General features: G+C 26.9%; 1 protein-coding gene across 1 annotated transcript in view; it reads left to right on the top strand.

The window, feature by feature from the left end:
* LOC122528831 (laminin subunit alpha-1) overlaps nt 1-16,300 on the top strand; it is a 370,357-nt gene that overhangs the window by 282,407 nt on the left and 71,650 nt on the right. The gene's annotated exons all lie outside the window — the stretch shown is intronic.

Below are 16,300 nucleotides of genomic sequence, written 5' to 3' on the forward strand. Positions count from 1 at the left end.
ATTTTTCACCATTAAAATATTTTATTGTTAAAAAAATGTAAAATAAACAGTTGAAATAAAATCTGAAATAAACGATTAAGATAAAGTAAAGTAAGATAAAGTAAAAACAATGTGTAACGAACATGTCAAACAAAATTATGTATATGCAATAAATTATTCACATAATATTATATTCATTTACACATCTCTTTTATTTGTTATTAATTTACAGATTTCGAAACTTAGAATTTAAGAATTGTAAAATTTAAATACACTCTAAGAATAGTGCACTCTATTATATACAATATTTACAAACACGTTCATTAAAATTTTTTGCTGAAACATTTAGTTTGATTCCATACATACAATCAATTTCAATTCAGTTATTCAATTAACATTTCATGGCAAGATATTATGTGTAAGCAATATTATTTATATAAAAACTATTAGAATTATATATTCTGATATAATAGCCATACCTTTTTCATTATTTTAAGAAATATTTTTATTTATTTATAGTAATATTTAGGTAATATAAAAAAAGATTCTTTTTACGTTGCCCAGATATTAATATAAATAAATAAACATTTAAAAGAGATTCCTTTTTATATTTGTTACAAAACAGCATGCAATTTTTTTTCGATATGAATAGATTTTTGTCATTAATTAATACAATTTTATTTTAGAGTCAGATTACGTAGTAATTTTCGTTCATTTTTTCGTGTATTACTTCCTTAAATTTTGATATTAGTTTTATCATTATTTAAGCATCTAAAATTTTAATTTAGCAAAGTGATCAGATAAAAAGTAAGAAAATACTTGGAGATAGTACGTTTATATTTTTGAAAATCATAATTTTTCTAGTATGCTATTCTATACGTGCATTTTCATTAAAATTTTCGCATTATATCACATTAAGAATTTTCTCAAACTACAATTGTTGTAATATATCTATAAGATTTCAGCTGCAGCGATTTATTATTAATTTTTCAAACATAAGTCATTCCTTAAACTTTGAATCATTTAAACTTTAAAATTAAAATTTTCATTTAAAATGTATCATATGAAAAATAATCGTTACAATTCATTAAACCTTCACGCAACTGTTTTCATAACACAATTCATATTTTCTACAGTTCTTTTAAAATTCTTTTGAACAATCTGTCTTTTCTATTATTCATAAATTAAATTGCGAGTCATATTTCGTTGTTCTGTACCAACGAATCTTATAAAAGTAAATTATTACAAGCTATCAATAACATTATAAAAAAAAAACAGAAAATGTTATTCTTTACGCGCTTATTGTTTAATAAAAATTTTAGGTGTTTAATTAATGATAAAACTAATATCTAAATTTAAAGAAGTAATAAACGAAAAAATAAGCAAAAATTACTACGTAATCTGACTGTAAAAAAAAAATTGTATTAATTAATGAGATTGATAACAAAAATGTTATTCAGAAGAAATCAGAAAAATGTTATTCTAATCCTACAAACGTAATAAAACTCCTCAATAACAATCCTAAAATACTTTTCATTGTAACAATTTTGATAAAAACTTCTCGAAATATCTCGTTTAGATTTCTGTCAAACTACGAACTTGTAACTTCCAATATATGCACTGTTTGGTTCAGATCGTTGAAGCGAATGGTGTGCAGCATTTTCATGTGATTCGTGATCCCAGAAGGAGCAAAGATCAGGGAAAAGCATTACGTTGTTTCGCGGCAAACAAGCGGCGAATCGACGTGAGCCTATCTGACTATCTGGAAATCCATTTTCTTCTTTTCACAAGCGATCCAGAGATTTCGTGTTCGTCTGCTATCCTGCTCGTAACAATCACGGCCTCGAACACGTCCGTGGGCTCTCGCATCAGATCTGACTACACGTGTTATTATTCAATAACAGGTGTAATGCCAGCCAGCACTATGAGCCTCTAATCCAGCTGCGTGCGAGGCAAACAAAATATAGATGCACCACCGGATACCACGGTCGGGTATTATCTGCATACGTGAGCGTACTAGCAGTTTATACTTTGTATGTTGTATAATGTATGCATATAAGATGTCCTAGCTGAAAAGTTATTTTATTTTTATGATTTACGAATGATTGTTGCTTTTTTCTCAAATTTCTCTTAAGAAAAGTATTCTTTTATTAATGAACCACGAATGTTTATGTAATTCTATGCTTTTATGGATATAATTGTCAAAAGTGGGATTTAAATAAAAATAAAATATAATGGGAGGTCTACTTGGAATGTTTAATTATTCAAGTTTTCATTTTGTTTTTGTTTTGTTTAGTTTGATTTTTTGATCCAATCTTTGATTAATTTTGTGACTAGTAAGAAAAAATAGAAAAAAGAAAAATGTTTGAACATTCTCAATCTACTTGTCACTGTATTTTATCTTTTATTATCATAATTTTTTTTTTTAATGTGTGTCAGTTAAAATAGAATTTTGCAAAATATGATTTTTAATATCTAATATATTTAAAGAAAGATACAAAATTTTTAGTAAAGTAAGATACAAATAAATGTATATACAATATTCAAAATACAACCATAATATAACAAGTGCAGTGAGATCAACATTAAAGCTACATTATAATTTACACTTGATTTTTAAAGCAAAATAGTAAACTGCAAGAAAACTCTAGTTTGTTGAAAAAAAAATTGGCATGTTTACAAATTCAATCGATACAGTTGTTTCTTGTTTAATAAATTTATTATTAATTGTTAGAGTATTTATATTTTATATGCAGTAATGTAAGCTCTGAAGCAACCTTTTATATAAGATATATATTATCATATATTATCTAACATATATATTTCATAAAACTAATTGCAAATTTTCATTTTTAAATTAAATGAGTAAATTTAATAATTTTTATAACAATTGATTCAAGATTGGAGATCAGTTTTTTATAGAACAACATTTTTTATAACAAAGATTATTCATTAATGTTTTAATGTTACTGATCACGTAGTATAGTTATAAGTTAACATCTCATTTTATATTTTAGTTTATGATTACATATATGAAATATAAAAGATTTTCTTTCGACAAAAAAATTAAGCAAAAAATGATTTATGAGAATATTAAAAGAAAACTACAAAGTTATACAAGTGTAAGTGAGAAAACACATGAAAAGAGATACTATCGTCGAAAAGTTTGCAGCACTCATTAATTTCATATTCAAAAAATGAATAGATACATAATTATGTTAATCGTGACATAATCCACTGAAAAAATACGGTTTTATCCAAAATTAACAGAGTGCTTCAAACTTTTCGATAGTATAAGTATACAATGAACTCTCCATCTTCGAACGGTTTAATATGCAAACAGCTTTGAAATTCGAATTTCAGCAAATCAAAATTGCGAACGAAAATTCGAAAATTGAACAAAGAATTACATAATAGAAATTGGCAAGTAACGAATGAAATTTTATTCATTATTCAATTTTTGTGTTTTTTCTTAATTTAAATATTTTATTATTATATCAAATATTTATTAATTAAATTATATACCTAAAATGTTTTATATAGGTACTTAAAATTTTGAGATTCTAGAACAGATTAATTCAATTTACATTATTTACTATGGAGGAAATTAACTCGAAAATTGAAGTCTTCTTAGACTGATTTTATTTGGAGTTCGACGATTTTCTGTATGTAAATAACGAAAAGAAATTTACTGTGATAAAAAAAATTCAACGAAAAACAGAAAAAAAAGAAAATATTAAAAAGTAGTAGGAAAACCAAACATGATTAATATAGATTTTTCTGTGTCGTTAAATATAATTATTGATTAAAATAATTAATATCAATAAGTACTTAAAATAATCAAGTAAAATAATCAAATAATATAATCAAATATAATTAGTTCTTTAAAATATCGTTATAATATAAAATCTTCTGTGAAAATTCTTCTTTCCAGGTTCTTGTACTATTTTAAGTTAGCATTGAATTATAGTTTGTGTAAACCTTACATGCTTCGTCGTCATTATGGAAAATGGTCTACCGTGAACAGTAACAAGTTTTACGCATTCCTCCATATTTCCAATTTACTCTTTTTCTTTCCAGTACTGTCAGCCTCTTCAGGTTTCCTCTTACGCGATTCTCTTTCTCTAACTGCACTCTAGTGAATTCATTTGGATGGGAATTGCCAAGTGCATTTCTAAATTTGTTCCGTGTTTTTCTTTCACGATATGTTTACAATTATTAATGGCACATACAGATATATTAGTCGAAGCGTCATATTTGTAAACTGGATTCATTCTTCCCATATTGGCACAAAACAAATAATTTTGGGGGTGTTTGCTTGTGGATAGTATTTAAGAGGTGATAAATTTTGTAACAACACTAGGATGAACTCGGAGACGAACGATCGGAGTTTACGTCGAGAGTCTCTCAATAACTGCAAGCTCGCTACTTTTCCTGCTCTTAGGAAACCTCGGTTCCCATCTCCGGACATTCCTAATTGGCCGAGTCGTTTTTGGATTTCAACCGATTAGGTTTTTTCATGAAATTGCGCTGCCTACTCCTTGCGTTCGTAACGCGCTTTTTCCGAGAGTGGTACTGCAATTTCGCGATTTTCCTAATTTATGGCGGTGTAGCAGAGTTTTCTCTCCAAGTGTTTTACAAACGTAGGCCTGGGTAAGCTCTTGGAAACCTAGGGTTTAGGACGCTTCGCGGAAATGCTATTGTGACCGAATTACTAAAAACTTCGAGTGCAGATGTCTGGTCTTTATGCACTGTGAGAAATAAACTTGGCCTTCACAATTCAATAGCGTAGGCGTAGGTCCTAACCAGAGACCGAAACGGTATTACGGGTACCGGTAAAATACCGGTATTTTTAGGTTACTATTCGATTTCGGTTTGATGAAACCGAAATAGTGCGAGTACCGGTATAACGATGTTAAATTGGTAGATGTGTTTCGGTATAATACCGGTAAATAAAATATTAATATATTAGAAAAGGAGACAATGATTAAATGTTTTCATAAAGCTGCCGATAGTAAATTTGACGACGCTTATACACGTACACTTTGTTTATTTTTATTAGCTTTTTTATTAGTTTTCTATTTTATTTTATTTATATTAGCGGCTAGCAGATGTCGGAGACAGTCGTTTTCTCAGACATGCAGTTAGGAGAATTTACGACTTACGTGTCGCCTATGTTACTGAATTGTGAAGGCTAAGTTGATTTCTCACAATGTATAAAGACCAGACGTCTGCATTCGAAGGTTTTAGTAATTCGGCCACAATAGCATTTCCGCGAAGCCCTAGATTTCCAAGGCTCCATCCAGACCTACGTTTGGGAAACACTTGGAGAGAAAACCCTGCTACACCGCCATAAATTAGGAAAATCAATGCAGTCCCACTCTCGGAAAAAGTGCGTTACGAACGCAAGGAATAGGCTAGGTTCAAAAACGGCTCGGCCAATTAGGAATGTCCGAGATGGGAACCGAGGTTTCCTAACAGCAGGAAAAGCAGCGAGCTTGCAGTTATTGAGAGACTCTCGACGTAAACTCCGATCGTTCGTCTCCGAGTTCATCCTAGCGTTGTTACAAAATTTATCACCTCTTAAATACTATCCACAAGCAAACATCCCCAAAACTATTTGTTTTGTGCCAATATGGGAAGAAACGCAACGAATCCAGTTTACAAATACTTCAAGTATGACGCTTCGACTAATACATCTGTATGTGCCATTAATAATTGTAAACATGTCGTGAAAGGAAAGCACGGAACAAATTTAGAAATGCATTTGGGCAATTCCCATCCAAATGAATTCACCAGAGTGCAGTTAGTGAAAGAATCGCGTAAGAAGAAATTTGAAGAGGCTGACAGTATTGGAAAGAAAAAGAATAAATTGGAAATATTAATAGAGGAATGCGTAAAACTTGTTGCTGTTCACGGTAGACCATTTTCCATAATGGACGACGAAGCATTTCAAAATATTGTTGCCTTGATCACGCAGAATTCCGACAAAATACACATTAATTCGCATAATATTAAACAATCTGTTGCAACATATGCAGAGCAGATTCGTGAAAAAATACGTAAAGAAATCAGTGGAAAAGTTATATGTTTAAAGATAGATGCTGCGACATGCATGGACCGTTCTTTTCTTGGAATCAACATACAATTCGTTGATGAAGATTTAAATATTGTTCTACGGACATTAGCAGTAACAGAATTGTTCACTAAACATGATGCTGTAACATTAAAAAATGTAGTTCTAAATGTGTGTCATCAATATAATATCTGCATGCAGGATATTTTTTCTGTGACCACAGATGCTAACGTGATCAAACTTGTTCATCTGTTAGGGAGTGATCAAGATAGTAATAGTGATAATAATAATGTAACCGATGACGAAACTACTAGTACATTAGAAACATCATCATCATGGGATGAAAGCAATGATTCATCCTTATGTTTTGAATTTAGTTTTAGTATAGCTACAGATAGTAGATACATCGTTAGAGGCGTGAGATGTGCTGCTCACACTCTACATTTAGCTGTTAAGGATGCTTTGAAAGAAACATCAGTTGCAGGTATTATTGATAAAGCAAGACAGGTATGTAGGAAATTACGTACGCCAACGCTAAAAGAATTGTTAAAAGCTGTGCATAAAAAAAAACCTATATTAGATTGTGTTACGCGGTGGTATTCGACTGTGGATATGCTTCAACGCTTGCTGGAATTAAAATCTTTTTGTATTGATTCTAATGAAGAATATTTATATTTGTCAACGGAAAACTGGCTTTTAATAGAATCCATAGTAAATAGTTTAACACCAGCCCGTATTGCTACGAAACAATTGCAAGAGGAACAATTAACTATCGGAGATTTTTTTCGTGTTTGGACAAATTGCAAATTACAAACCAATAAAATTAAAACTGATTTGTCAACAAATTTTATTAATGCTATGACAGCAAGAGAAAAATTACTTTTTGAGAATGATATTTTTCTAGCAGGGTTATTTCTTGATCTGCGATATAATGTAGTTTTGAAACCAGAAGAGAAAGAGCGAGCACAACGTTATATAACCGACCTGTGGACGCATATTGTAAAGAAAGAATCATGTAACTCAAGTGACACTTTAGAGACGGATGAAGTTGAAGAAATGTTGATGGAATTGGAACGCGAAAATAAAAATAAAACATCATTTACTACTACTGTAAGTTTAAATAATGATTTGAAGAGATTTTCTGAATTTCCTCGGTTAAAATCAAAAGAGGATATTTCTTACTTTTGGAGAAAAAATAAAACATCCATGCCAGAGCTGTACAAAGTAGCTGCTGCAATTTTAGCAGTTCCATCAACACAATTAAGCGGCGAACGCCTTTTTTCGTCTTTAAAATATATTTTATCGCCGCATCGTTACAATTTACATGACGATTATATAAATAATATATTATTTATTCGAGCAAATCAAGAATAAAATATTTACTTTTCTCTCATATACTCGTTTTTAACCATTACCATATTTATATATTGTTATCCTTTATTATTTCTAATACTAATTCATCGTTGTATCTCCCACGCCACATTTCGACATAATTCAGTTTATTGTTTGATATTAAGAAAAGTATGTGCAATAATTATTATAAACTATAATGATTGTTCCATTATATTATTAAAAAATTTACTATCATAAACAGCCGAAATTCACAACAATATTTTGAATAGCATGATGTCCGAATATTAATGAGTCACTGTACATAGAAAATGAAAAATGTGTTTTCGTCAGTAAAGCGGTACCATACCGGTATATACCGGTATTAAAACCGATTTCCCAAATACCGGTATAATACCTAAACCTCACAATATTTCGGTTTCAGTTTACCGGTATAATACCTAAACCTACAATATTTCGGTTTCAGTTTACCGGTACAATACCTAAATCTCAAAATATTTCGGCTTTCAGTCTCTGGATTAAATGTTTTCATAAAGCTGTATAGTAAATTTGACGACGCTTATACACGTACACTTTATTTATTTTTATTACCTTTTTTATTAGTTTTTTATTTTATTTTATTTATATTAGCGGCTAGCAGATGTCGGAGAAAGTCGTTTTCTCAGACATGCAGTTAGGAGAATTTACGACTCACGTGTCGCCTATGCTATTGAATTGTGAAAGCCAAGTTTATTTCTTACAGTGCATAAAAACGAGACATCTGCACTCGAAGTTTTTAGTAATTCGGCCACAATAGCATCCTTCCGCGAAGCGTCGTAGGAAACTCTAGGTTTCCAAGGGCCCACTCAGACCTACGTTTGGAAAACACATGGAGAGAAAACCCTGCTACACCGCCATAAATTAGGAAAATCAATGCGGTCCCACTCTCGGAAAAAGCACTTACGAACGCAAGGAGTAGGCGGCGCAATTTCTTGAAAAAACCTAATCGGTTAAANATCCAAAAACGGCTCGTCCAATTAGGGATGTCCGAGATGGGAACCGAGTTTTCCAAACAGCAGGAATTTTAACTGTTCCATCAACACAAGTAAGCGTCGAACGCCTTTTTTTAAAATATATTTTATCGCCGCATCGTTGCAATTTACATGACGATTGTATAAATAATATATTAATTATTCGAGCAAATCAAGAATAAAATGTTTACTTTTCTTTCATATACTCGTTTTTAACCATTACCATATTTATACGTTGTTATCCTTTATTATTAATAATTATTTCTAATATACCAATTCATCGTTGTATCTCCCACGTTACATTTCGACATAATTCAGTTTATTGTTTGATATTAAGAAAAGTATGTGCAATAATTACTATAAACTATAACGAATGTTTTATTATATTATTAAAAAATTAATCCAAATTTACTATTATAAACAATCGAAATCCACAACAATATTTTGAATAGCATGATGTCCGAATATTAATAAGAGTCACTATACATAGAAAATGAAAAATGGGTTTTCGTCAGTAAAGCGGTACCATACCGGTATGTACTGGTATTAAAACCGATTTCTCAAATACCGGTATAATACCTAAACCTCACAATATTTCGGTTTCAGTTTACCGGTATAATACCTAAATCTCACAATATTTCGGTTTCAGTTTACCGGTATAATACCTAAACCTACAATATTTCGGTTTCAGTTTACCGGTGTAATACCTAAACCTCAAAATATTTCGGTTTCAGTTTACCGGTATAATCGTTATACCGGTATTCGCATTATTTCGGTTTCATCAAACCGAAATCGAATAGCAACCTAAAAATACCGGCATTTTACCGGTATCCGTAATATAAAATACCGATTCGGTCTCTGGTGTAAAGTAAAACGTAAAATTGTTCTAAAGATGAAATTAAATCTAAAATACATATAGAGAAGAAGAAGTCAACGAGATATCTAGAGGCAACAAATACAAAGTGCGTAGAGGCAAATGAATATAAAGAAAGAAAAATAAGGGAAAAAAGTAATGTAGAGCAGGAAATGTGATCACAAAGTAGGAGAAAATTGCGGTTCACGACACTTTTGTGGAGTGAGTATCATGGTCTCAGAAATGGGCTCTACAGTGTTGTGCAAATGTAATATTCTATAGAGCAAATCGAAAGATAATTAAAAAATATGAAAATACAATGCGTTATGTCTGTGATTTTAATAATATAGACATTTTGAGCTTTTATCATGGGCAAATGTAATAATCCTCATATTTAATTTTTCTTTTGAAAGTTTATTGTGTGTTTATTATCATTTGTTTTATATTTTTCAAAATTTTAAACTTTGAAAATCTTGGGTTATAGATAATTTTTTAAATATTTCGTGAACTATAACATAAAAATTTGTATAATAATATTTGTAAATATATTTGTGTTTAATTTGTATTTAATAATATTTGTAAAAATATTTGTAAATATTTTTTAAATATGAATGATAATATGTTTGTGTAGCAAAAATAATCACTCATTGTTGTATCTATCTATGTATATATTATAGCTATTGGAATATTTGGAGCATAAATATTTTACAGCAAATGCAAAAATTGATTCATTAAAAAATTTCTTAATTTTTTTATTCAATTTAATTTTTAACAATTTAATTTTTTAATTTAATTTATTAATTTTTAAATTTATTATTATTTATTAATCATTTTTATAAAATGACAATATTTTTGTTGTCGTAGATGGAATATATAAATCATATTGTAATATACGAATGAGCAAAAAAACAGTGTGTAAATTCTAGTAATAAATTGTATATAATATAACACGAATATCACTAATCCAGCATAACATAAATTTATTTTCATTTTAATTTATAAAATATTCATATCATTTTCATTGTATAAAATATTCACTGATTCCAAATAGAAGTGTATATTCGCGTATGTGAATTAAGAACTAATGCTTTAACAATATCCGTCCTTAATCATAATATGATTATCTCAATTGGCTAAAAATGTTTTACTCTACAATTTTTCAAACTTCTTCTCTGGCACATAATATTTGCTATTATTATATTTTACATAAAAATATTATTCAATTTAAAATTTAAGTTTAAAAGCTAAATATAGTTTAAAATTTCAAACTTTGTATTATTAACATTTATTAACATTTTATATGTTTTATACATTTATATTTTCTTTAATTAAAACACTGTGAAATTACAACAATAAATTAAAGACATGGTACATGTTCTGAATGTAATACATGTATAATACAGGTATTTTCAATATAACTAATAGAATAAATATCTGACTTTCTACACGTATAAGACATACAAATAATATTTCCATTATTTTTCATTTTCATTATTTCAATAAATTTTATATTTTCTCAAAACAGCATCGACTGTCTCACTATACTATATGTGCTATTTACTTATCTCTTTCAATATTTTGCAGTTGTATCGATACAAAAGTTATCGTGCAATATTTTCCACATTCCTTCATGTCCGTCACACGCCCCCAATCTCTTGCTATTATTCACAAACGCTCAACTGCTTTCTAGCTTTTCGATGTTCTCTCTATCGAAACAAAACAAGAAATAAAAATACTAGTCAACCGGATACCCGTCTCATAAATAATTCTATGTGTGTATTCGATAGTGTCGAAGAACCACGACCGGTAAGCGTAATTAAGTAAGAGCAATTAAACGATGCGCTGCATTTCCGTCTTTTATCTTATTTTTTCATAAAACATAAAAACGTTGAAGTCTTTATGTCAATTAAGGTTCGAAACATTATTCCATTGTTTAGATTTTTTGATCATACATATTTACGTTTATTTAGTTATTTGAAATATAAAAAACTATATAAAATATCCAAAGGATTGTGCTTTTTATAAGATTTAGTATGAAAAATAATTTCCTGCGAATATTATATTTTTTAAATTATATTATTTAGATATATGAATTATATAAGATAAGACAAAGATTCACATATATATGAATTTATTTATATAAAGGCAAGTTACGATTCAGTTTGAGCATTTTCTGGCAATCATTAAACAATTTCGATTTACGCTATCAATCCATTCTATAATGAAGTATATCAATATAGACTGTGAATGTCCACACTATCAAATCACAAACATTCACATCCTTACAAAAATAATTTATCCTCAGGTTTCTTAAACTTGTTGTCTAATATGTTATTGTTCTGAAATTTATGTTTTTAAAAATGAAAATTTTAGATTATATTGAAATAAATTTTTATTTCTTCTATTTCTTATATCGTTTTAAATTGAGTGCTTTTTGTTTTTGTTTCTTTGATATTAATTTCTTTTTTTTATATTTAGATAAATATTTCACCAAATAAATTAGAAAAATAATATTTATTATTTAATGTTTATTATTTATAAGTTTTAATTGTACATTTTATTTCGTATTTATAATTAATATTCTTACTTTTGTTTCAGGTAAGTCGGAACAACAAATGATTATTCTTTACGTACGTGAGTAAAACAATATACTATAATTATTTATACTATAATTATTTAATAATGGTTTATAGAAAAACATTATTAAATAATTTTTTTGATATAATTGACATTAATTATTTTGATATAATTGTTTCTGGAAATATCATTTTTTTTTATAGAAGTATTCATTTAAACTAAATAAATCTTTCATAATTAAAGCAAAAAGTTTAATTTTCAAATATTGATATTTATTAGAAAAAAATTTAAATTAAATTTTTTTGTAATTTTTCTGCCATTATTTAGTCTTACTATGGATTACTATTTGCCTATCATTTGTCTATCATTTCATTAAGCTAAGAAATAAAAACCTAAAAACTTAGAGATATTTTTCTTCTTCTACATATTATGATTAGCCGATTTTGATACATTTATGCAATGTTTGAAAATGCAAAAATACTTACAATACACAAAAATAAATAAAATTATAGTCCAAAGTAGAGTATTCGGTAGATAAAACAAATTTTATAAAAATGTAAATGCATAAAAATCCGTAATTTAATAATAATAGATACTAATATTTTATCTATTTTTGCACATTATGTATATTATATATATTTTTTATATTGTATACAATATTTAAATTTGCTATAAATATATAAATATCCAGTTTATTTATTAACTGCAAAAGAAAATTGACAATTTCTCATTCATTTCAATTTACTTAATTGTTCATAAAAATTTTAGTATTCATTTACTATAACTATATTATATCTAGAAGAAAGATAACTAAAAGAGATTTCTAAATATCTTTAATAATTATTAACTACAAGAAAGATAATTAAAAGGTGTAATATATTTTAATTAATCCGTAGATAGTTTAGTTTTTATTATTTTATTTATTGTTAAAATTTCGAATTGCAAAACATCTCTGTTCCAAAAATTTGTTTACTTGTTTTATTTAATCTGTAAAATAAATAATGGCATATTTTTTAGACAAAATGTAGGTATTATTTTAGTCAAATCAAACATTGTCTGGCATTCAATCAGAAATGTATCATGGAGACGAATTTTCACCTTCCATAATGCAAGGGTCAATCAGGAAGTCCCATTGCGAAGTGAAAGAAAAATACTAGTTTCGCTTTAAGAATAGGGAATAAACCACTAGCCAACGAAAACGATTTAACCTGGCGTGATGTAATTTTCTTATCAGCTTACTCTCTGAGTTATAAGATAATTACACGTTATGTTATCTCCATTTTTAACATTTCACACATTTTGTCGGAGTAGTTGCAAGCGATGAGGAGAAGTGAATCTACAAGCGATTATTAGACTTAAATTTCCTTGACGTTCGGATAATTTCATAATAGTATTACAGATATACAATTATTATACATATAAATGATGATGAATATAAATAAATTTAGAATATTGTAACAGATATAATTCCAATTTAATTCAAAAATTTGAACATTGAACGTTTTTTCTGAAGTTTGTGATTTATTAATTTATTTATTATTTTAAATCACGTTAAATAGCGCATCCTTTATTCGAATTTTAACAAATATCGGTATTTTTGATAACTACAAAAAGGAACTCTAAAATTTAAGTGAGTTGCAAGATTTTCTCAACAGTATTGATAGAATTTAATATAAGAGATTATACTTAATTCTGTAAATATTGTAATATTTTTAAATATTATTTCAATATTATTTCAAGTTAATCTAATAGAAATTTATCAAAAAGGAAAAGAAAAGAAATTAAAAGAAGAAAATTGCGAGGGTATAAATTGTACAATCTTTCTTTTAAAAATTTCCTTTTTATATTACAAATTTTAATAATTAATATTTCATTTAAAAAAAAAGAAAAGTTATCATATTTGTACTTCTTGAAATTAATATTTTAGAATATGAAGTAATTTGTTCAACGAATCGAAATATTGCAATGGAAATTGCATCGAAAGATTAAAATTGACATTAGTGCAAAATTTACTGAAAGTCAATTGCTTCAGAAATTTACAGAAACATTCTTACTTGTCATTTCTCATCGAAAGATTAAAAATCATGTTCATAAATTAATCATATATTGTCTGCCTGCAATTTGCCTGAAGCACGTAGATATAAAATTCCCATAAATTCATTTAATAATCGTATACTGTGACAAGCACAAAAGGGATGAAAGCGTTACATAATTCCTTTAGTACTCCAATAACACAACTTCCATTCTACTTAATCTTTAATAATCTTCTAAATATACTCAAATTACTCATTATACTTTATAAACAGCCATTTAACATTCCTATTTTCGATTTGTTTAACTTCCATTCAATTCAATATTAATTATAAGATCATAAATAAAATTGACATGGATTAAAGGTTAATGATTAACGTAATTAAATATTTTTATATATTTAGTTGCAGATTATAATATTTAAATTTTAAAATTAACATTAATGTCAAACTACCATTGATGTTCTATTCTTGGTTCTAAATAAAATTTGCAATGACGCACAATGAGTTAGATAAAAAATAAAATAAATTAAATAAACTTTTAAATCAAATCTACTCTCAGCTAAATTTGATGTAGGTGTTAATTCATAAACATTTTTTATTAAAATATACCCAAAATTATTTATTACCCAAACTCAATTCTAAAGTTACTCTCATGATAATAGCATTTCTATAAACTCTTCTCAAAAATGAGAAAAAAATCTTAACCAACACAATTATCCAATTAAAACTGGAGTGTGTAATTAGGGATTCGATAAAGAAACAATAATTTTAATTGTGTTCTTCGTTCAAAATTCTCATTCGATTCTGTAACATTAATTTCTGATATAAATATAGAAGTCGACCTGTTGAAATTTGTATTTCATTAATTAAATTACATGATTAATCTTTATTCGATGTTATTATTTTTATCGGGTAGTCATTATAATATTATTATGACATTAATTATAATTAGGAGCCGCGATTGTCGAACGCATGTTTCACGAACATCTCTATAGTATTATACCATTTACAAGATATTCCTAACATTGATATGACTGATAATACAAAAAGGCCAAACAATAAAGAGAGGCATTTTACGTATATACAAGATGTTTCGGACATACAAATGTTACTTATTTTTTTTTTTTTTTTTTTATTTGATAAAAAAAAAAAAATTTTTTTTTTTAATTGATAGGAAGAAATAAAATTTTTTTATTAAAGACTCCATTTTCGAGAAAATTGAATTTAAAAATTTATTAACAATATTTAATTTTAGCTAATTTTGGGCTACATATAGGAGACTTTCGTTTTACAAAAATTGCACATCTCCAAAATGATTATGCTATAAAAAATAAAAATTGTAGATATTTATTTCAGTATTTACTATTTATGTGATTTTGTGTAAGAGATAATGAAGTAAGTGAAGTAGAATTTAAAATAGAAAATATTTTTTTTAGTATATAAAAGTTTTAGATTTATGCGTATCTTATGATAGAAATTAAATTTTGAGTTTCTTATACATATTTTAATAAAAATGTGCTTTTTTATGGACATAAAATAAACGTTTTTTGCAGAAAATAAATATTTTTTTATATAAAGAATTTTTATATAAAGAAAATACAATTTGTAAATCGTAAATATAATAAAGGAACAATTTTGTTTTCAGTAGTTTATAGTCTAAGATTTTTCTTAAAAAGATCTCATTTATTTTTTAATGTTCTTTAAAATCATTTGATTAAATATTTCCGCTTCAATATTAGTAAATATTAGTAATATTGTAATTATCGGACAAAATCGCGAAAATTTTCAATTTACGATGGACGTACGAAATTGGAATTACTGCAATGCTTATACAACAAAGACGTTATTAAAAAAAGAAATCAGAACTCTGCAACAGTCATAATAAAATTCATCAAAAATATGGTAAATTAATAAAATATGTAGAAAGTTTGATCAATAAAGAATATTGAATCTTATTAAATCTTAGATTAAAGAGATTAAATTCTAAAATCTATTAAATTAATTAAAATCTAAGATTCTGACGAATAAATAAAAGGTATAAAAAAGAGAAAAAGGACTATTTATAATAAAGCTAAGATAAACAAGTTATTTGAAACAAGTTTCAATTAAGATATTTTATTACACCTTACTATTCCGATTTTACATTTATGGATTATTATTTCTTTTTCGAACTCTTATTGTTGGACAATTCTTCACTTCACTTCGTAACAAAGGAACATAAACGACAAATAATTTTTGTAAAATAAAATAAAATTATTAGACATGAAAGAAAAATTATTACGTAAAATAATAAAATTAAAGCATTAATGCAAGTATTAGTGCTATATAATATAGATAATAATAATATTATATATACCAATAATAATTAATTAACATAGAATAATAAAATTATATATAGTAATTATGTTAATATATTAGTATT

This window comes from Frieseomelitta varia, unplaced genomic scaffold (assembly GCF_011392965.1).
Source record: "Frieseomelitta varia isolate USP_RPSP 00005682 unplaced genomic scaffold, Fvar_1.2 scaffold_264, whole genome shotgun sequence".
Taxonomy (NCBI): domain Eukaryota; kingdom Metazoa; phylum Arthropoda; class Insecta; order Hymenoptera; family Apidae; genus Frieseomelitta; species Frieseomelitta varia.